This window comes from Camelus ferus, chromosome 30 (genome assembly GCF_009834535.1).
Source record: "Camelus ferus isolate YT-003-E chromosome 30, BCGSAC_Cfer_1.0, whole genome shotgun sequence".
Lineage (NCBI taxonomy): Eukaryota > Metazoa > Chordata > Mammalia > Artiodactyla > Camelidae > Camelus > Camelus ferus.
Genome location: NC_045725.1, coordinates 19,764,610 through 19,787,870, shown reverse-complemented (window position 1 = coordinate 19,787,870; position 23,261 = coordinate 19,764,610). Strand labels below are relative to the sequence as shown.

The 23,261-nt window shown below is 40.4% G+C and overlaps 1 protein-coding gene across 20 annotated transcripts in view; it reads left to right on the top strand.

The window, feature by feature from the left end:
* TCF4 (transcription factor 4) overlaps window positions 1-23,261 on the top strand; it is a 344,633-nt gene that overhangs the window by 264,789 nt on the left and 56,583 nt on the right. The window lies entirely within an intron of this gene.

Sequence of the window (23,261 nt, the reverse complement as noted above, 5' to 3'; positions counted from 1 at the left end):
AAAAACTGTTCTTGTCTTTCTTTAAATCCTAAGGCACTTTCTTTCTGCTTCAAGCAAACTGTATTCTATTTTCCTAATTTCTCTTGCATCATCTTTATACCTTTTGCCCTTATGTCACTTTCCTGTGTTCTTGTTTATGTTTTCTCTTGTTCCGTCATTTCTGCATCCTTGTCTAGTGTGTTTGATCCATTATTTCTTCTCTGAATGAAATCCAGACCCTCTGGCCACCTCCTTCTCCCTGGGCTTCTTTTTCTATCCAGAGCTTCCTCCATTCACATCAGCCGTCTAGTTTTCCCTCCATTCACTTCTCTTCCTGCCTGGTGGCTCTCATTTTCATATAGAATTCGTTTAGGCTGATTCCCTTTCCTTGTCGCTTCAGATTTCAGTGCTGTGTCTTTCTAGCTTGACTTCAAAAATTAGCGCTGTGTGACTGTGTTTTCCAAATGCAGCGTCTCTTTCTTGTCTTTTCTGGAGGTGAAGATCGTGGGGGAGTTTCTGTTCAGTTGTAAGCCAGGTGGATTTATTTTACCCTGTTCTGCCATTTTCCTATTCCAAATTGATGGGAGATCAGTGATGATGTTTTTCAAGGATTAATTTTTATGAAGTCTTGATTGTCATGTTGTCTTAACCTTTTCCTTCTCCTCACCCAAAGCATCATATTCCTTTTCTCTGTTCACCTAAGTGCATTTTAATAACCTAATCTCTGAGACCCTTATGTTACCCTAACTTCCTGCCTCTTTTATCCGTCTTTTTAAAATCATTCTGTGGTGACCTCACTTCACCTTGTATCTTTTCTCCTTCTGTGATTATTATTGAAAGCGTGATAATTTCCCCCCAAGTCTACTAAAAAATAATGCCGGTGAAGAGGAATTTTACAAGGAATGTTATTTGCTGAGCATTGGGGAATTCCATTTGGATTCTGAAATTCTACTAATTTTTCCCCCAGGTTGTATAGTCATGATTCTGGGTAGTGGGGACAGGAAGGCAAGTGTTCAAATTGACCCTTAATTGGATGTGAAAACCCTACCTGTCAATTTTCCTGAGGGAGAGTGACCCTACATTTATAGTAGTAGGTAAGTTTGGTTGTCCTTGTTGGCCAGTAGACTGGTTCAGAGGGTGTGTGTGTGCGTCTGTTCTAGGAGCAGGGTAGGGAGAGTAGAGGGTGATCTGCGTGGCCAGCCACTGTTGCTTTCAGAGGCTCCTGCTGGCCTGGAAAGAAAAAGGTACTTGGGTCATTATGAAGAACTGTCCTCTGACCCAGTGGTGGTGGTGGTGGTGGTGGTGGTTCCTCACTCCTGTCCCATTTCCAAACTATCTTCTTTCTTTTCTCTCTGTTCCATTTTCCCCCAGCAGTTATTCCTCTTCCCACTTCTCAACACCTTCACCTCTGTCTTTCCCTCTTCTTTGCTTTACTGCTCTCAGATACTTAAAGAATTCCATTACATGGGAGGCCACCCCCCTCCACGGCAAAAATCTAGACGGGATGCTTTTGTCGGCCAGCCTCTCTTTGGTACCCTCTGTATGCTCTGGGAAATGTCACAAACGTTGAAAAATAAATAAAGGAAAGGACAGCGGCTGTATCCCACACCGGAAACCCCACCACTTGTATTCTGTAGAGAAGGCTTTCAAGGAGAACAGCCTGCTGTATTCCCGGGAGGTAACGGGAACTGGGAGTGGTCAGAGGAAAGCTGCTAAACGGGGTCCAGATGCAGCTCCATCCCTGGAAAGCCTTGTGCTTGGTCATTTGGGTGGCTGGGCTGTCCCACCTCCCAAGCTCATCCTGGGCCCTCCCACCCCCAGGCCTCACAGCAGACATCTGCGGGTCTGACTCCCCTGTATCCAGCATGAAGTGCCCCGGCTCCCTCCTCGCAGGGATTCGGTGCTGTGGTCCTGCTTGCTCCTTGTCTGTCAGATTGCAGTTCTGATGCTGTCAGCCATGTCTGACCAATCAGCAAACAACACCACAGGATGAAATTTAAACAATGCAGATGCTCAGAGACAGGGTTATGTTGACTGGACCTCCAAGGGAAAGCAGAGGTAAGGTCAGAGTCTCCCCAAAGTGGGTTTCCTGAGCCTGCCTGATCTGACAGCCTGCCCAGCCCTCCTGTGCTGCTTTGGCTTGAATGCTGCCCACTTGCTTTGCCCTACCTCCTCCTTCCCCCGCCACTCACCAGAACTTTCATTTTAATTTGCTGCCCTTGTTACTTTCCTCCCTTCATTGATTCACTGCCTCTTCTCTTGGATCGGTGCTGAGTGTCATTATGAATGTTCCTGGATCGCCTCTGGGCTGAGGGTCCTTGGAAAATGCCACCTTCCTTCAGGGCTTTGGTGGCCACCCTTGGAGGAGGAAGAGAGTTCTGCTGAGAGTCTGGGCAAACGGATGGAATTGATAGGCCTGATTTATTTTCCCTCTGGGACAGTGGAATTTATCATTAGGATACAATCCAGGGTTTCCTTTCTTACCGTTGAGATGCATTGAATTGTAAAGGGAGCTTAAGTCATCTTTTGGGGGGAAATGTTTTAATTAGAAAAGCTATAAATAGACACGACCTAAATGAGGATGAATCAGCCAGTCTGAGAATTTGGGGGAAGAAAAAGGGAATTAATAGCTATCCCCCCCCTTTTTTTTTTTACAGTTTGTGGCGTTGGCTTACAAGGTTACTGCTCGCAAAAGAAGTCTGTTCTGTCATCTTCCTCTTCTGTTTCAAAGTGTTCAGTTGGTCCTTTTTATAACGTAGTGTGTTTACAGGGTTCTGTGTTCCCCAGTCCCCATCTGGAAAATATTTAAACTTCATAAGATCTATAAGACTAAAATATCACATATAATGGGATAGGCAGAAGGAAGGAAAATGAGACCCAGTGCGTGTGTTTAGAATAAGTTAGTTGTTTGTTCAGAAGCGGCTGCTGGAGGAATTGGAACAAATAGCCGAGCGCGGTGACTGGTCGGGTCCAGGGCTGTACGTTGCACCGCAGAATGAGCCTCGGTTTGTGAAGCTGACATTCTGTTGTGACTTCTAAATCCAAACAAATCTCTGCAAATTTCTGCCCGATCGAGTTAATAAGAAAATATATACACGCGGAGGCTAGAGCCGTCCGCTCCTTGCCGCTCTGTCAGCGTCGGTGGAAATAAGAGACGTGTTTTACCTACTGTATTCCAGGCGGCCAGCAATCACCAGGACCTCCAGCTCAGCAGGTTTTCTGGATTTTTTTTTTTTTCCTTCCATGAGAACAATGGGATGCAAACAAGAGCTTCAGAAAAGGAGCCGGGCAGATTTCTTCTAATTGCCTCGTAACTGGGGAGTGGTTTTCCCTTTCCCACTATCTGACTTGCAGGGGGAGAGGAAGGCAGCTGTGGCGGAGCGGGAACCAGCCGGCTCCGGGCCGGATGTGCCGTGGGCCGGGAGGTCGGTCCCTGTGCGCGGGCCTGTGATCTGCTTCACACCTGTGCTCATTGCGTCCCCCTGATCGATGACCTTGTATTAACCCGGAGTGACCTTTCCCCTCAGCCTGTTCTCCTGGCCCAGCTCTTGGCTGGCGGACCCTCGTTTCCCTCTGATTTACAGGTGGTTACTGGAGGCGGCATACACTTGTTTTTCATGGTGCACAGTGCACTTAGCAGCCCGGCAAGACCTGCAATTTCATCCCTCTCAAGGGGCCGAGCGGGGGTTTGGGAGGTGGGGGCGCAGCCGGAGAGGTTGCTGTTTGCATGTGCTTTTCTATTTTGTGGCTCATATGGTATCAATTACCATTTGATGGCAACACCAGGCCCGAGGCCCTTTGCATGTTTGTCCTGTGAGAAAGATCTGGAAGAACCGACATATGGTTTTGATCGCAGCAATTGCAGGTTGATAGAATGAACGCAGGGGTGAGGTGGGTGGGTTTTCCTTCCGGCCCTTTCCACTCTGGGTTGCTAATGTGCTTCGCTTGTGGAACTGGTCTTTTCATCATCCAGCCCCTCCCCACTTTCCCCGCTCTCCCCCTCCCCAGCTCCCTACCACTCTGCATTCCTGGCCCCTGCCTCGTCTGTGCTTCCACGGCCCTGCCAGAAACATGTGGCCCGCATTAAGGACCTGCAATTAAAACAAACGGAAGAATTGCCCAGCCCTCTGTTAAAATCCCGGAGCAAGTCCGTCCATCAAGGTGATCAGAATTACAGTCAAGTTCAAGAACGAGTGGGTGGTGGGAAGTGAGTTCTCTCCAGAAGCTCAGGACATGTTTCCAAATGGCTATTAGTTCGGGTTGTTAAACATTGAAATGACGCTGAAAAATGGCAGTGATAGAGATTAATATGTGTGTGTGTGTGTGTTTCATCTAGGACATCTCTGAATTTGTTTGAGCATGTGCCCTGTAGGGCCACGAACTCTTTTGAGGTCCCATCTTCCCGTACATCTCAGGCCAGGAAATGGAAGGGCAAGTTGGGGTATGTCTGTCGCTATGAGCACTTCCCTTCAGAAGGGAGAGTTAGAGACCCAGCTCTCCTATACACAGTGACTTCTCCCTTACTAAATTTGTGACGGTGGGGGGTACCCGGGGAGAGGCTCCTCATTACGGCTGCACAGCAGGGGTTGCATCTGTGAGTTTGCCAAGGGAAGGTCTAGTGTCGGGGGAACAGGGAGGCAAAGAGGGGGAAAGAACATTAGAGACACTTTTAATGCTACCCATGAAAATGTTTTCTTTCCAAGGAACATTTTTCTATAATGCTCTCGAATTCACATGCCTTGTAATCTGTTCTGCAGATGGGTAGTCCGCGAGGCTGTGACTTTTTCACTTCAGCTATTGCATTTCGAAATACTACTGCACAATTAAGAATTTATATATTTTAAAAAGATAATGTGGCATCTCACGAGCGCATGTTTCTATTAACGTCTTCCTGCTTTTTAAACTGAAAACCAACAACCCAGGACCATAAAATAAAAACATGTCCTCCCCCCAGATTTTTTAAATGTGAGCTGAGTGATTAGTTCTGAAGGCCAGCTATTGAAACCTAATTACAGTACTTGACACACTTCTCCATATTTATTTCTCCACTAGAACTGATCTTTATTCAAGGGTAGTAAAAACTGAAAATGTAAATTGTTGACTTAAATTGTAGGGAGGTATCTGTATGTTAGACTCTGTAGAGAAAACTGACCATATTTTTTGCAATGGTATTGACTGTGTCTTAAGATATGTGCCTAAGGCTGCTTTTTTCCCCTTACCCAAGCTTTCTCCTTATAATATACAAGTTGGCTTGCTAAATAATTGTGTCCTTTTTTTTATAGTCTTGATAATGATTATATTTTGCTATTTGATAATCTTCCTCTAATTGAACAAAATTTTGTCCTCTGAGCTGTGTTTGAATTCGTAGTAACTAGTGGTTAATTGAGTTGCTCTAGTCACATATTTTACTAGTGGCTATTTACTTATTTGACTGTATTTAATGGACACTTATTATAACCTTATATCAGCATTCAGCTTGACAGCTTAAGACTTAACATTTCTACTTGCTGCTCATGCCATATTAGCTGCTTTTGAAGAGGGATGTATTGAGAAGCCAAATTTGGTGATTTAAATACATATATATATATATTGCTTTCCTGAAATATGTAGACTTGAGAACTCATAGCAAAATAGTGTAGTGTATGGGCTGTGAGCCTGTCTTACAACATGTTGGGTCACTTAACAGCAGCTGTGCTGGAGAGATATTTGATCTGAGAAGACTTTTTTGAATCTTCTCAGCCCTAACGCCATTCTGATTTTGAAACGGGAAAACGGAAAAGGGTTTTTGGGAAGAGAGAGATAGCAGTTTTGAAAGGTGGCGTAGGTAGGGAAAGCTTTCAGTCCCAGCTCAGATTAACCAACATTTCTAATCGATCCCCGCAGCAGAGGACAAAGAGTCTGATGGGAAATGTGGGGTTATATTTTAGAGACATGCTGCAGAGGCAGGTGACCGTGTTAGAGACCAGCTCTGTGCTTCTTGCATTGACTCGCTTTGGGGACTGAAAATTTAGGAACATTTGCCGAAGAGGCACCTTTTTTTTATAGACAATTTCTTTTTTTAAAAAATCCACTGCTATTAAGATCTGATTCAGTCTTCTGAAATATTACCACCTGCTCTAGTATCTTTTTAAATGATTGAATTTATGTAGACACCAGTGATGCTAAAAGATAAAAGCCCTCCTCCATATGCTTAATATATGGTGCCTTAGTCTATATTAAGGAAAAAGAAAACCCTGCTTTGTCAAAAGTCTGAATATAGTGATCTCTCGAATTCACTTGCTCCTTGCAAGTCCTAAAAATTACTAGTGTTCTTTTTTTTTAGTTTTTTTAGTTTGCAGTCACTTACAAAGGGAGAAATCTTTATAAAATGATATTATGTTGTTTTTTAAATATATGCAAACAACTATCAGATCACCCTTGAATCAGAGTGACTTTAACAAATTGAGGGAAGAATTGCCTGTGAAGTCCCTGGTGGGGTGAAAACTGGTGCTCATTTTCTCAGGACTCTCCTGGAAAGATGATAACGACTTTCTCTCTGTAGATGCCAAGGCCCCCTCCCCTGCCCCAGATACCATGTTCCAGAAGGCGTTCACTTAATCTTTGAAGAGCTCATCACCTCTCTTTAGGGTCTATTCTTATTCATGCATTGCAAGTTTGCACTTTTATGTCCACCAGGAAGGCATTACCACCGTCGAGAAGGGCGGTGTCAATTAGGACCTGGGAAATACAAAGTCGGCAGACTGTAAGAATTGTACTCAGACTTTACTGCCATCTACCTTTTGAACAAAACTTGGACTTTTGTGAGGAAAAATATTGGAGGCTCTCATGAGCTTTTTTCTTTTCTTTCCTTTTCTTTTAAAACTATTTGCAAATCATGGCTTCCTGATCCTAAAGAAAAAAAACCTCAAAGGCAAGGCTCAACAGGCTTCCTGGACATCAAATAGTTCGTACAAAACAACATTCTGATGACTTGCATGTAAATAAATCAGAAACATATGAATTAAACTACTCTCGGAATACATATGGGTTGAAAAATAGAGCGAAGTGCTGAGAAAATGTGTTTCGGGTTTTGCTGAGCCCATGACATTTGAAAAAATAGTATGAGACACTGAACAAACACAAAGCGTGGCTTGGCTTCCCCACTCCTAAAATTAGCCTCCAAGTTCAATGGCAAAGCAGTTTACCATGTGCCTAAGTACGAGCCACCTTTGGTGTGCTTCTCTACATTTAATTACTTGCAGTTTAAAATTTTTTTTTCAATCTGAAGCTCAAAAATAGCACCACATTTCAAGGAAATGCAAATCTGAGCGTTTTCTGACCCAGTTGGTTCACGTCAGACTATTTTAGAAAAGACCACAGATCACCTTAGGAACAGTCATACTGGTCTGGCCCTCTTTGGTGTGACTGGAGAGTAACAGAAGAAAAGCACCCTTATTAAGAAACAGGTCCTAAAATCGATGCTGCCTGTTAAGTCAAAGCGCTCAAGCACCGCAGGTAAAAACCTCATGAAGACGAACAGTTCCCTGTCTTGGCGTTGTGGTGGGAGCCCTGGCAGCCCCACCGTACACTCCTCGGATCAGGACCTCAGCCCCTGCTCTTTTTCACTGCTGAGTTCTGAAGCCTTACGAGCAGTGGAAGTTTGCTTTCTCTCTCCCACGCTGCACTCAAGAAAGCTAACATGAGGGACTCTAAGCCTAACCTGGGACAATTGCTGAGTCCTTAGTGCCCTCGTATCCTCTCTTCTTGTTATCTCTTTCCTCGGCATCTGGCTTTAAGTAGAGGATCAGAACACACAGGGAACCAAAAAAGCCAGAGCTTGCTTCAGGCTTCTCCCACGGAAGGCGAGTCACTGACATGCACTTGGACAGAATCCTGTATCTGTTCTTTGGAGCAGCGCTGTCACCTGAGCTTATCAGTTTGAAATTATAGGGAGTTGGTAGATTGCATCTTTTCTATTTAGGGAAAAGTGATTTTGGTTGTTTCAGAAAATATTTTAATGTTCTTTTCCTAACTCCTTCACTCAAATGGTAGTAAGAAGCTTGAAATGTTTACTCCAAGCCAAGTGCTGAAATATCGCTCCAAACAAGACAGACATGGGGTAGACAAGTAGACTGACAGCTACATTTAGTCTGATGATGCATCAGTGGCCAAGTACCGGCACCTGAAGGTGGACACAAGAGGGGTACCTATCCCACATTTGGCCTGGAGGAAGTGAGGTCCATGGATGAGTGGGAATTAAGCAGGCAAAAATACCAGGGTAATAGCCAGACCAAGGGAGAGGATGTCGTGTACCATTATCCACAAGTAGTTCAGGATGCCTGAAGCTCATGGTGCAAAATGATAACAGTAAAAAGGGACCGAAAATATAAACAGTGGCTAGATCATGAATTGCTTTGTGCACCCCATTAATGAGTTTAGATTTTATCATGATGTAATGAGGAGCCCTTCCAATGGGTATACCCAAGACTGTACTGAATTTAAAACTCTCAAGGGATGGGAGGAACACCAGGAAGACATAGCCACAGAAGCCAAGGAAAGCAGATTTGACTGGAAGGAGGAGATTGTCAACAGTGTGAGGTGTTACTGAGAGTGGAAGTGGCGTTTGGCTGCAGGATCCAGGAGCTCTTGAGCAGTTTCATTGGAGCAGTGGGTTTGGAAAGAAGATAAAGAAATCGGGAAAGAGCACAGCAAGATGCTTTTCCATCATCACTGTCGCCGTCATCATCATCATCATCATCATCATCATCATCATCATCATCATCATCACTGGAAAATGAGCATCTACCAGACAGAGAGAGTCATAGAGAGAAGAATGAGTGAAACCCCCCAGGGGATTGAAACATATTTAGGAAAATAGACCATAAATATAAAACAGAAGACGTCAACACAAGGTGGAAGACACACAAAGGGTAAAGTGAGCCATGCAGACCAATCAGATGAAGGGGGATTGGGGCAGATCCAAGAAAGAAGAGGAGGAATTAGATGGCAGATGAAAGGAGAGAGCTATTTAAGCGGTGGATGCAGCTTGAAGTTTGTGTTCTGTGTTATGCCTCCTTACCCCAGTCCACTCTCGTTTTGTGTTCCCATCCAGTAGAAATAATGGAAAACGCCACCCAAGGGGATGTGTGGTACCTAACCTGCCTGTGGCTTCTGTTTGAGTTTTTCAGTTTTTTGGGGGTTTTTTGGGAAAATATAAGTCACAGACTGACTCTCTGTTTGTTGTAGTTTCATGCAATCTTTATTTTTAAAATCTGGACACAGAAGCTAAGGAACAGATACCACAAATATAGCAACTCAGAGATACTTGTAAATTCTATATGGATGAGTTCCTTGAGAAATTTTGCACATCCAGTGCTGGACATCTGTGAAACTGCAGCATAGTATCTGTCACATCTGTGTTATCTCCATGTGACATCTTCCTGGTGTGAGGCCAGAGAGTCACCCCCATGTGTAGTACCTTAAAGAAGCCATTCATGATCCAGAGGATGGTTTTTCTCAACAAAGATACCTGAAATATACTTCTGTGAGGCTCTGTAATGCCAAAAAAATCTGCTGTGTAAGTTTTGCAAGTGAAGGACAGAATTGGTCCTTTCACTTTGGCTGTTGCCCTCGTGTGTATAACACATTTTTATTAGGCACTTGCTGTAGGCAAGTCATTGCAGTGAATAGGTTGTCCACATATCAAGAAATTTGCCATTAAAGAAAGCAGTCACCATCACCATCAGAAAGTATTTTAAGCACCACTCGGGTGCTGAACACGCTATACAAATTGGGTACGTTGAAGTCCACCCTCTTCCAAGGTGTTTTCTTAGTGGTTTGATTTGCACCAAATCTCTGTGTAGCAGCAGATGTCATGATCTGTATTTTTAAAGGAATAGTATAATGAGAGAGAGGCTAAATGAACCTACCAGTGGTCAATTAATGAGTGACTGAATCAAAACTCTAAAGATGGTCTCCTGCTCCTTAGAGCACATTAGGGACCATTATCTATAGCCTGTTAGCTCACTTGAGACATTTTGGCAAAGAAGGAGAATCATTAAGTTCATTTCCTTGGTAGAATGAAGAAGATTGAATTTGCTAACAAAGAGATTATGAGTGTACTTTGTTGAGAGAGCAGTTTTAACGATGGCTACATGATTTACCTACATTTTCCATCTAGCAGTTGATGACAGGGCTTCCTGCCTGAGAAATATGGCCCATAATACCACCTCCCTACAGACGGGTTCTCACTACTATTTTTTGTGAAGGACATGTAAGTTACGGGCCTGCTACAGTGGTTGGTTTTGCTCAATTTTAATTGAGCTGAAATTTACATAACGTACAGTTAACCATTTTAAAATGGGTAATTCATTGGTACTTGGTATATTCCTATTGTTGAGCAGCCACACCTGTCTAGTTTCAAAACAGTTTTGTCATCCCTTAAGGAAACCCCATATCCATTAAGCAGTTCCTTCTTATCCACCTGCTGCTATGTCTTATAAGTCTTTAATTTTATCAAACATACATACACACACATTCATACTATACACATCTCTCTCACTCTACGTACCAACCTCCCTCTCTCCCTCCCTACCTACCTAGAGATTAGAATGCTCCTAACAGAGGCTCTAATGTGCCCTAATTATGTAAGCAAAGACCTATATATTTAACAGATGTTTCTCTATCAGGAAAAGGAAAAAGGGAAACACCCCTTGCTTCTTTTTAACCTTTCTGTATAATTCTGTTAAGCTCTCACTAGTTAGTCATTTATCGAGGAAGGGGTGAAAAAAAGAGAGAAATCAATTCTAAGCCTTTTATTATGTAAAACTGCTGTTCCTCTTCTTGCAGAAACAAAATTTCTCATTAATTTCTTCAACATTGAGAATTTTAAACTGCTTCCCTTATCTTAATAGTAAGCAATCATCTGGATTTTACGTTTCTGTGTTGAAGAGTCAGAGATGATTGAACAAAGTAGTTTAGCTGTCAAAGGTTTAATTTCTTGGAGAGGAATCAAAGGGGGCATTCTTACTGTAATTTTTATTGTGAAAGGAATCACTTGTTTATATTTATTTATACCCTTGTTATTCCAGGAAAATATTTGAGGTGGCCAGTGGCAAATCTTTAAACTGTATATCTTTAAAATAAGAACTAGATCCAATGAAAAAGAAAAAAAAAGAACTAGATCCAATGAAAAAAAGTATCTGAAATTTAAATGTTAGAGAAAGTCAACTGAATTATATTTTAAATGTGCCTGAAGATACGAACTAATGTTGTTTGTCACCTGTTCTCCTGTTACCCTGTCTTTAAGTCTTCCTTGAGTAACCCTATCCTAATAGGATGATTTCCTTTGCATTTCTTCTGCATAAACATTTTGTACAAACTGTACTGACTTTTGTACATTTTCTAGTTGATTGTTGTATGTCAGAAGTCTCCCAACTAAGCTTCTAATGAAAATTCTGGCCATTTTATCTTATTTTATTTTTGCGTACCAAAGCATCTAGCCTTGTGCTGGTCAGAAGGGCTGCTGTGAATTAGGCCGGTGAAACATCGCAGGTTGATTTTACCTAAAAGTTTACCCTGGGTCCAGGGGAGGGGTAGCTATCTGATGGGGTCGTAGATAGAGAGGCGGCTGATTGGACGGAGAAGTGGGCAATTTGCATACTTTTCTTTTTCTCATTTCAATCTGTGCCACAGAATCATACATTTGGTAATTATTTCATGCTTTTGTTTTTAGTTGAAAGTACTTAGGGCCATATGTTTTGACAGGAAAAAAAAAAAAAGATAATTCGTACTTTTTCAGCTCTGGGAAAGGGAGGATGAGGTCATAATTTTACAGTGTACCATGGCAATGATTCCTGCTCAGAACTTCACCAGATTGGAGACTCGCTGTTCGTAACAATTCTCTTGGGAAGCAGAAGATGAAGGCATCTGTTTGAAGCACCCAACATTAAGTGGGATTGCTCAGAGAGCCCAGCATAGAGTTCATCTCTACCTCTACTCAACATTGGTAGATACCATTTACTCATGTGAAAGATTGATCTCCAGATTCTTTAGGCCATAAGTGACCTGGATAGATATTCTGATCCAGTGCTAGCAGTTCCGACCTAGGATTTGCAGTGAAAAGACCTGGGTTATAATCTTTCTCCTGCTGTCCTAGAGGCTTGTGACTACTGGAAAGCTCTCCCAGCTCTGTCTCCTAATGGATGAGATGGATGAGATGGATGAGCACATGGGTAGATAAGCTGTCTCACAGTTATTATTAAATAACGGATGCAGAATGTCTTTGTCATTTAAAATGAAAATAGCAACTTTTATGATGCCTAATCATAGAGTTCTACCAAATTTCCCTTTATACATTTAAGCTCAAGGTCAAAGAAGGTGTTTCTAGAGAAGCACATATCCCCTTTTGCGAGTTGTGTTTTTTGAGATGTCCTCTTGTCTAAATATCCGTTGGAGTCTTGGTCTCACCATTTTCCCATTTTTGCTTGAGTCTCTGCTCTTGAAAGTGTGTCTTTCTGCTTTTGTGTAACAACTTTCTTCCTAGTCCCTCTTGCTCCTGGGATGGAGTGCGTTGCGTACTTAAGAAAGGTGGCCCCCCCGGCCGTCTGTGCTAATGAAGTGCAAACCCAGCACTGAAAACGCTGGGACGGGAGGAGCCGGAACAGCACATTTATGGCTGCACAGGGGCAAACTGTAAAGTCGTCAGCTTCTCTCTGGTCCTGCTTTCCCTTCTTGTAAAGCCCTCCCCGTACCCTCATCCTTTTCCCACTTTCCTCTCAATCTTAGAAATTAATTCTTGGGAAAAGATCAGAGACCTCATCACATCAAAGTGTAATAACTGCTAACAGACTCTTAAAAGCATTTCCCAAGATGAGGGATGATTGGAGATGGGTTGAAGAGTGGGCTTCTGAGCGTGGCGTTTTTTCCAGGGAAGTAGACTTCTGCCCCTGGTAGAACTGTACATTGACTGAGGTCCACAGCAGGGAAATGAATTTGTTTACCCCAGGGGTGCCCAAACTTCTTTGAGCTTGATCCCTTTTTAAGAAGCACACCTGTTAAACGTCAAGTGAAGGATGTGCGCACTAGGCTGCAGGCATCAACCTTTGGCCTTAGGTTCAAAGGGGAAAGGGCGGGAAGTGGTCCTCTTAGAACGTTAAATATGGACCATTATAGGTAACTGCCTCCGCTTTCGAAAGAAAGCTCAGCCCTAAAAGACATCAAGGTACTAAAATCTATCTCGGCAGAACCAGTAAATGCTTATCTTTCTCTGTGTTATGATGTTGTCCTTAGTTTGACGTGTATCGTGTGTGTGATGTGTTTATTCATCATTCATGTGTGCATCTGGTAACTCCTTCAGGCCTGTTATGTTTCAGGCATTCTGCCCCCACCGCCCCCATACACACACAGAGATCACACCTGTACATTTTTTCATAATACTTTTTTTAAACTTTATTGTTTCTGCATTTGACTGTCCTCAGCAGGCCTTCTTTGAATTCAGCAGAGTATGGAAGAAACAACCATAATCAACATTGGAATAAACTAAAAAAATTAATATAACTTTTTATTGTAGAATAATAGAATTTATTCCCACCCAGGAAACATCTCCCTCACTCAGTTAATGAGACCATGTCATCAGAGGTCACAAAGCTCCTTAATGGGAGATATAACCAACACTATTTTGATGTTCCAATGCCTCCTCATGACATAGTAGTTGTTATCTTAAAAAAAAGCAAACAGTTGGTAGCAAAAGAGGGAAAAATAGTATTGAGATGGGCGAGGACCCATTAGAAATACTTGACAGTCCTGAGTTCAACATTAGCTATAGCTCTAAATTTCAAATATAGATAGAGATACAAACAATTTAATTACATCTGTTTACAGTTTAAGACAACTAGAAATAATAATCATTAATAGAAATAATAAGTCATGGTCTTCTTAACATCACCTTTAATTTCTAACAAACACTCAATAAATCAAAGCTTGGAAATAACTTGGTCAGGTGTTTAGGACCTATTAAAGAGTCGTGGTGGCCTTACCATCCACAGCCTTTTATCTGTGCCAGCCCTGAGCCCAGTGAGGAAGCAGGCTCCCATGTGAGTAAGTAACATAAGGACTATAACCAGGAAGAAGTCAGGTTTCACCTGGACTTAATTTTATGCAATTTAGTGTTTCAAGAGATCTTTAGCCAGGTGTACCTTAATCGGTGTAAGGCCTTCTCAGCCAGGGCCATTGTACTCAGAATGCTGGCACTGGGCATTCCCATGATCTACCACATTGAAAGTAATAGCAAACATACAGTGTCTGCTCCGTTCATGCCAAGAGCAGGAGCAATGCAGGTGTAAAAATAAAAAGGAGTATTTGGAGCCAGAGGCTAGTTCGCATAGACGGGGCTATGGTCACACTTCATGTGAATTCTTCAAGTAATAATATGGTGTGTGGTTTCTTTTTAATCAGTTTAGTGTTCTGGTATTTAGCCCTGTGTCTGGCTTCACCACTCAATCCCAGTGTAACTCTCAGTGGATTACTTGCCTCCCTGTGTCTTCAGTGCTGCCGAACGAGAGTTATCAGTACCCGCGGCTACAGTGCTCAGCTGCAGGTCTAGAAGACGGGCGGATGGTCCTCCTGGTAGCGGTGCATGCGAACCTCCTCTGTGCTCCCCCGACTGAGATCATCTTGTGCTCTTCTGTTTGGGCAAAAGAGCATCCTCAGCCCCTTGTCTGCTGAACAGCCAGGGAGTATATAAATGGGACCCAGGAGTCTACAGATCTGTAGGGTTTTGGTAGGAGTCTGTGAACACCCTGGAGAGAAGCCCCTTAGCGATCAAGAGATCATGTTAAAGTCCAAACTCCCGAACAAGATACATGATTTTGAGTCTCAAATTTTCCACTTAACCAGCTGTGTGACTTGGAGCACGTTACTTAACGTCTCTATGCCTCAGATTCCTTCTGTGTCAAATTGGGATGATAGTAAAACAGTAGGGTTAGCGTCAAGACAAGATGAGGACAGGGACAGTTTGGCTGGAATAGTGTCTCCCATAGTGTAAGTAAAGGGTTGGCTATTTTTATCGTCATTGTTATTTTGTCACTGCAACTGTGACAAGAGCTTAGGACTGGCAGGCATTGGATTGCCAGGTCCTTTTTCAATTCTGGAGAGTGTTAAGCTAGAATACCACAATAACTTATTTCTTTTCTTTGTTTTTAATTGTTAACTCCCTGTGTGCATCACTGAGATTGTTGCACGATAATCTGTGAAAAGAGCTTAAAATCTCAGACATTCCATATCTATGATATATCCAGGTACCATAGGTGCAATATCACATGCATATCTCTGATACCATAACAGAATGATCCTAATCGTACCTGTCTTGGCAGTTTTTCTGCCTCATGTGTGCAATGACAACACATAGATCCTTATAAAATACTTGTGAAATAATGAGACACTATGTAGATTTAAATTGCAGTAATATTGTTATACAATTACTAGTGATTCTGTCTTAGTTTTTCTTTATTTTTAGTTGAAGCAGAGCTTTTTCCTCTCGTAAATTTCTAAGCTACACAGACTCTTTTTTTTTTAATAGTTTGAAATTTGATTTAGAGATTTGAAAACTATCCTGCAAAGAAGACGAGCTTTGCCTTTTGATTTGAAGAAAGGAAAGAACAAGGTAGAGCTGTCTGGCCATAAAGAATGTCGGGGTTTTTCCCTAGGACTTGGGATACTCTGCATGGTAACCGCGGGTCCAGCTCACTTTTTTGCTGTATCATTGCTGAGCTTGCCGCAGGCTGGGTGCAGCCGGTCGAAGATGCTCGGACGGCAGTCCGCCCATCCCTGCATGCTTATGCAACTTCTGATCTGTTGTAGATCACTCAGGTCCCTGCTTCTCCTTCCTGTTACTTTCTTTGTGGTCTTCTGATTTCTTTGAGCTAATACAATTTGATAAATATAGATAGAGGTACAAAGAAGGGAATTGAAGTTCCTACGGTTTTACTGCTTAACACAGAAGAGGAAATTTTGTGGCTGGGAAGAATAAAATGCTCGGCTGTAATTCATTTTTATAGAATTTAGTTTCAGATTTAATACACTCATGAACAGATAATCAAAACTCAACTGATATTTGAAAGAGTACAGGAATGATATGTGGTGTTTGGGATGGAATGTTTGGATATATGTTCAAAATGACTTGTGTTCTAAGGAATATTGCATATTCAAGGAAGTTCTTTTAGGGGATCATATACATGTTCTTTTTGTTTGTTTGTTGGGGTTTTTTTGAATTTTTTATTGATTTATAATCATTTTACAATGCTGTGTCAAATTCCAGTGTAGAGCACAATTTTTCAGTTATACATGAACATATATATATTCATTGTCACATTTTTTTCTCTGTGAGTTACCATAAGATCTTGTGTATATTTCCCTGTACATGTTCTTTTTCGTATGTTTTTGTGATGCACTCTGGTAGAGTGAAGACAGGTCATTGCTTGTTAGTGGAAGTAAAATATGAATATTTTATTTTACACATGAATGGTACATTTTACACATGTTTAGATGATTGTGATTTTTTTTCAGACTATCAATAAAGATAACTTGAGGACTAAAACTTCTTACTAGATGTTAGTTTAGGGCATTTAGGACTGTTGGTTTAACTCCTATAAAAGCTTAAGGTGATTGAAATGAAAATCAGGACTTCACAGTTTTCAACAGATTACACCTCTGAAGTTTTTTTCACGTATAATTAAATCTCCATCTATTTGTCAATATACTGCAGCATTTACCCGTTGTCTGTCAACATATTTCCTACTTATGTGCTAATAATGCAAATTGACTTTTAACCATCATTTGGAAATGAAGTAGGACCTTTTCCTTTAGTAAATATTCCCTGACTTGATCATACATACTGAGAATATGTCAGGTGAATATTTTTTATTTCTGTAGTTTGCTTCTGTTTGTTGTTTGTTTGTTTGTTAGTTTGTTTGTTTTTGCACTGTTGAGGATTGTTTGCTGCCTCACTGTTCAATGCTGCCGAGCATCCTTCACTGCCTTTCAACCTTGTAATGACTCACTCAGCTCTGTTACTTGGCCTGTGTGTTAGCCTTTCATGCCCTTTTACTGCCTGTTAGAATATTTCAGTTATAAAGTTAAAAAAGACTTTAGGAAAGAGAGTGCCAGGAGGGCTGGATGAGAAGTCGGGAGCCCTGGGCTCTGTCCAGGCCCTCGGGTAAGCCCTTGCACCCCTCTGCCTTTTGCTCCTTTGGAAAATGAGGTTGAACTCACTTGAGCTTTAAAAGTATGATGCCAAGAGGCAGACGAGAGGACAGCAGGTGGAGAAGTTTCATGAAAAGAGAAAGGAACCTCTATAAGGAACTGGTATAAAAAGATTGTAAAAGACAAAGCAGTGAAAATGGAGAGCAGGACAGAGGGATACAATTACCAGTATGTAATGTGAAAACTCATTATCAGAAAAGGTTAAAAGTCTGTTCAACACTTATTGTCTAAAAAAGGAATCACACCACGTCTAACTACAGTTCCTTTGCCAAAGACCGACTAGGGGCCACGGACAGAACAGCAGTGTAAGAGTTCCTTACTCTTCTTTCCAACACATCCAGAAACCTGGAGATCACAGATACTCTCCCCTAGGGTTCTCCTTGGTACACCTCTACTTGCAGGAATTTGGGCAGATGGTTATAGAAAGGGCTTTAAGAAGTATATGATGGTACAAGGAACTCTAAAACTAATAAATCAAATGCAAATCTAAATCTTCTGCCACCCAATAAAGTCAACATTTATTAAACACCAGTTGTATGCTAGGGGCTAGGGACACCTGGAACTTGCTTCTCACACTAGTTTACCAGAGGAGTTCTTGTTTTTGAAGCCTAGAGGGAACAGCAAGTCTTTATATATATAGAGAGAGAAACAGAGAGAGAAGTCTAGTCAGCTTACAATGTTGCATCAATTTCTGGTGTACAGCATAATGCTTCAGTCATACATGAACATACATATATTAGTTTTCATATTCTTTTTCACCATAAGTTACTACAAGATATTGAATATAGTTCCCTGTGCTATACAGTATGATCTTGTTGTTTATCTATTTTATATATAGTAGTTAGTACCTGCAAATCTCGAACTCCCAGTTTATCCCTTTCCACCCCCTTCCTTTGTGGTAACCATGTTTGTTTTCTATGTCTGTGAGTCTGTTTCTGTTTTGTAAATAAGTTTGTCTTTTTTTTTTATTATTTAAGATTCCACATATAAGTAATACGATATGGTATTTTTCTTTCTCTTTCTGGCTTACTTCATTTAGAATTATAATCTCCAGGTCTTATTCTTTCTATGGCTGAGTAGTATTCCATTGTATAAATACCACAGCTTCTTTATCCAGTCATCTGTTGATGGACATCAGATTGTTTCCATGTCTTGGCTAGGTGTATTACTGTGTTAGTTGCTCTAACAGAGAGTGCAAGGGGGCCCCAGGGACAAGCATGACTCTAGATCAGTGCTTCCAACAGAACATTTTGCCCTGATGGGAAAGTTCTCCATTGGTGATGTCCAGCATGGTAGCCAGCACCCACGTTCGGCTGCTGAGCACTTGAAATATGGCTTGTGTGAGTGAGGGACTGAATATTTAATTTTATTTAATTTTAATTAAACTTAATTCACATAACCACATATAGCTAATAGCTACCGTACTGGATAGCACCATTCTAGACACGTTAAAAATGACTCTAAGCACTTACAGCCAGATATAAATAATAATACCATTTATTGAGTTCATACAGGAGTTTAGGAAATATGTGTGAGATGTATTATCTCCAATCCTCAGAACAGAATAGCCCCATTTGACAAATGAGGAAACTGAGACTCAGAGAGAGATGGTTCTGTTACGTCCTTACAACTTCGTAAGAGCTGGAATTTGAACCTCGTTGTTCTGGCTCCAGAGCTGGGTAATTTCTACAATCCAGCCAAATCGATTTCCTTAGACCGTCTACGTGCATCTTCCCCTGGCTTTATGGATTAGCCAGCAGTGTGCCTTTAGCTTGGTCACATAGAATAATTACAGTGTCCGTTTCAACACTTCTGAACGTGGAGGTATCACCCCCCACCCCCGAGCCATTCTTTTCTCTTACTGTGACCCATATCCTTCCAACAGCATTGTGAGAGTCGAGGTCCAGTCCAACTAGTTCCCTGAGTTGTGAGCTGACCACCTACAAGTACCTTTCCCCATTAGATGCTGGGAAGCATCAAAGCGTATGCCTAGGCCTGTGACCATGAGTGGCACACTACAAACTCTTGGCATTTTAGTGTTTAACTGTCCCAGGTTAGAGTAGTTGTGAAATCTCCCAAGGTCTGAGCTGCTCAGACAGTCTCGCCAGCACTTGGGCATCTGAGGCATAATTATGCTTTGCTGTTTTCCACTCATCATGGAGCATACAGTAGCTCTCTTGAAGGATCTGAAAGTCTCAATTACAATGTTTCATTTATTCTCAACTGGTTCTCTTTGGAAATTATTTATTCAGCTAGTACTCGCAGATCACAAAGGGGCAGTGATGTTAAGGAGTATTCAAGGTCTACTGTACAATCCAGTGGCTGTCACCCAACCCAACTCAGTTACACACCTTATGATACTTCTCTTTGTCCCCTCCAGAGTTGAGCTCCCCACTTCAGGAAGAAAGTAACTGACATATGTTGGTTTCACTATCAGCATGCCTTATCACATTTTATTTTCTTAAAAGGTCATTATGAGATCCCACAAGAGTATTTATATAAAACATGGCCAAAGTATAGCCTTGCGTTGATAGTTATAAATATCTTTTCTTTTTTGTCTTTGAAGAGCAAGAGACTGTTTTTTTAATGGAAAGAACATAGACTTTAATGACCAGTTCAAATCTTTCCTTTACTACTTGGTAAATTTTTAACTTGGAAAAGTGACTTAACTTTCCTGAGACACATTTGTCCAGATAATAAAATAAAAAAAAAATAGCAGCACAACATTACACTATTATCTGACTTTTTTGCATGCTTAATAGATGCCAGGTATTATTCTAGTTGCTTTTAGACACATTATGCCATTTAATTCTCACAAGAATTCGGCATAGAAGGCACTGTCATTCCCATTTTACAGGTAGGAATCTGAAGACCAAAGAAGTTACGGTAACTGAGGTCCAAGGCTGCCTAGCTAATAAATGGTGGACCTGGCAGTCTGACCCAGTCCAGTATGGGCCAGTACTTCTGACCTCTCTACCATACTTCAGCCCTTTGAATAATACTATTAATAATGTTCATCTTGTATGATTATTATGAAGATTAGAAATAATGTACCTGGCGCTCCCAGCACAAAAGCTATTCATCAGGAGGCCCTAAAAGATAATCATTGCTGTTTTTTAAATCTCCATAAGTGAAACTGACATGCCAAGACAAACAAAAATGGAAGCGTCACAGGAGAAAGGTAGACTGTGCATTCTACTTCATCCGTTTTGTTTGCTGGTTTCTGTGTTTGCTTGGTTTTCTTCTTTTCAAGTAGGTTGGAGGTTCTATTTTAAAAGAACGTATCATACTGTTGTTTCTTTGATGATCAGGAACATCGGTTGGAACAGCTACGGTACCACAGTAATATATCTCAAATTACAACAAAAATTAAATCTGTGAAATGAAAACTTTTACGATTTGTATCTGTTCAGGGCTTAGTGTTACCTTAGAGAGCTTTGTTTAACTCAGGACTCCTGTATTTATGATTTTGTTTTAAATTCAGGATTATAAGAGAAAAGATAATGGTGCTAACTTTGAATATTAGCTATACTTGGCTTTTAGTTTTCCATGAAGCTTTTATTCAACAAATAGTTCACTAACAGAGCCGTAGCCTATGAGTTTGAGCCAAGTTTCCTCATTTCCAATTTGGCAACAAAAATTTCACACTTCTTTAGTTACTCTTGTGGGAGGAATTGGAATGCCAAAAGTCACCTTGATCTAAGATACCTTATCAGAAGAAAACTAAGTGTAGATTTTTGTTTCTCCTTAGCCTTTCCTCATGTTTCCTTGGCAGTCACTTTGAAACACTGAACTAGAGTTTGAGATTTGTAGTTTCATTTTCCATTGGGCTGATTTTTCTGGTGTTACTCATTTGAAGATGTCTGGGATGTTTGTTATTATTGTATTAAACAGAAAGTATTTTCTTTAACCAATGTATAAGTCATCTTTCTATTTACCTAGGATAGTAATAATTAAAGTTAAGTGGATGTGAGGGGTTTTTTTTTAATTGAATTTAGTATCTCTATTAAATACCTTATTGTAACCCATACTTTGAAGTCCTTTGAGAGATTGGCGAAATAGTTGACTGACGTAAAAATAATGAAGCAGCTTACCGGTCATCCAAGTTACTCAAGATTAAAACATTAAGGAGAAACTGAATATGAACCTTATGATCACTCTGTTTCCGTAAATACCATCTTTGCCTCCACCACCATTTTTAAAGAAAGTAACCATTAAACAGTAGAAAATAAAGAGCAGGTGATAGTTACATATCTTGAGCAGTTGCTTTGACCATTCCATTATTGAATTTTCTTATAATTAAAATGTGGGGGGTTGAACTAAATAAATTCTTTGATTCCTTCTACTTTTAATAAGTATACTAGTTCTACGTGATATTTATTTATATAAACAAATATATAGAACACTGACCTGAAAAGTAACTTTTGAAGTGAGAAAGATGAAGTATATAAATGAAAAGGAAGTAACATTGTACCATCAGTTATGACATAAAGAAAATTTATAAAATATGCAGAAATTGCCTTTCAGAAAAAGCTATAAACAATGTTCCATTTTTTGTTCACAAAGACTTTCATCTTATCTAAAGAATCTTCATCTGACTACACCACCGGAAAAATGGAAAATGTGAAGTATAATATTTCCTAAAAACTTTTTTATCCCTATATTTTTTTTTTGTGCAGACAGTATTTGTGAACTTGGAATAAGTGATCTTACTTTCAGATCTTGGCATTTGATCATAATTCATAATCAAAATAACCTCCTTATATGAGCAAAATTATCGAAGATTTGTCTTTTATCTCCCAAGAGAAATATTAAATAGTTCTACCCAGATCGGGAAGAAAGATAAGTCTTTGCCATCACATGGTGTTTATGTAATATTTGTACTACATGTTTAAGGATATGTGGTAAAATATGTAATGAAAATGTTATATTATGCTCAAAGAATTTATTTTGGTTATTTTAAAATATAAAGCGATTTGATAATATGGTAGAGTTTATTTTCAAGTTTACAGTAAATATATTGATGCCTGAAATTTGGGAGTAACGCATAGTACACTTAGCTTGTATTAATACTGATTGGCCAGATCACTGTCAGGCTAACAGTCCATAGATAGATTATACCAGTAATGTGCTCATTCTGTCATTAGAGTAAGATGATCTAATTTTCAATTTCCCTTTTTCCTAGAAGGTAAGGCTTTCTTTCATCTTTTTAGCCTAATCTCAAGACTTCTAAATACATTTGTTGGTGTTTTCCAAACTGTTTGTCAATTGTATAATTCCCAAGAAAATACTGGGTTTTGCTTGATAGATCTTAGGGTGTTGATTTGCTTTGGGATTCCCAGCTTAAGTTCTATTCTTTGTCCCTTTAAGATACTTGAAAAAAAAATTCCCCTGTAGAAACAGAAGCAATAAACTGTTTATACATTTAAAATATGAAGAAGATTTAAAAATAAAATGAAATATAACTCAGAAAAAAAATATAGGGCTTAAATTCCTCAAAGCCTGAAGAAGAATCCTTGTTTTCTAAAGTGTGTAAAGGTTTTCTGGTTTGTTTTTGTTTTGTTCAATCTCCAGAACCTCCCAATTTTCAAGGGCACTGTGGGGCATATGTAGCATTTATTTGATGTATGTATGTGTGCGGATTTTTTCCCACATCTGTCTCTGTGGACCTATCCTTTGTGAAATTGTAAAGCTTGTATTAATACTTAGTTTGTGATTCATGGTGTTGTGAAAGCAATTATATAATTTTTCTTTGGGTGTTTGTTCCATGTGCGCTGTGAGAAAAAACAAATGGGAGTTATTTTTTGGGTAACCCTGCAGTTGCCTTTTTATTGGTGAATTTCTCTTTCTTTTACTGTGACCTGTGAATTTCACTGTAGGCTCACTGCCAATTTTGTGAGCCGCTGCCTGCTTCAAAATGGAGGCAGGAAGGTATCCATTTTCATCAAGAGGATGACAGTGTTCAGTCTCGCGACCATCTGGAGAGAGGAACTTTTGGAGCAAAAGAAAAATGGAGATTTAAAAAAAAAATTATATTTAGCAGA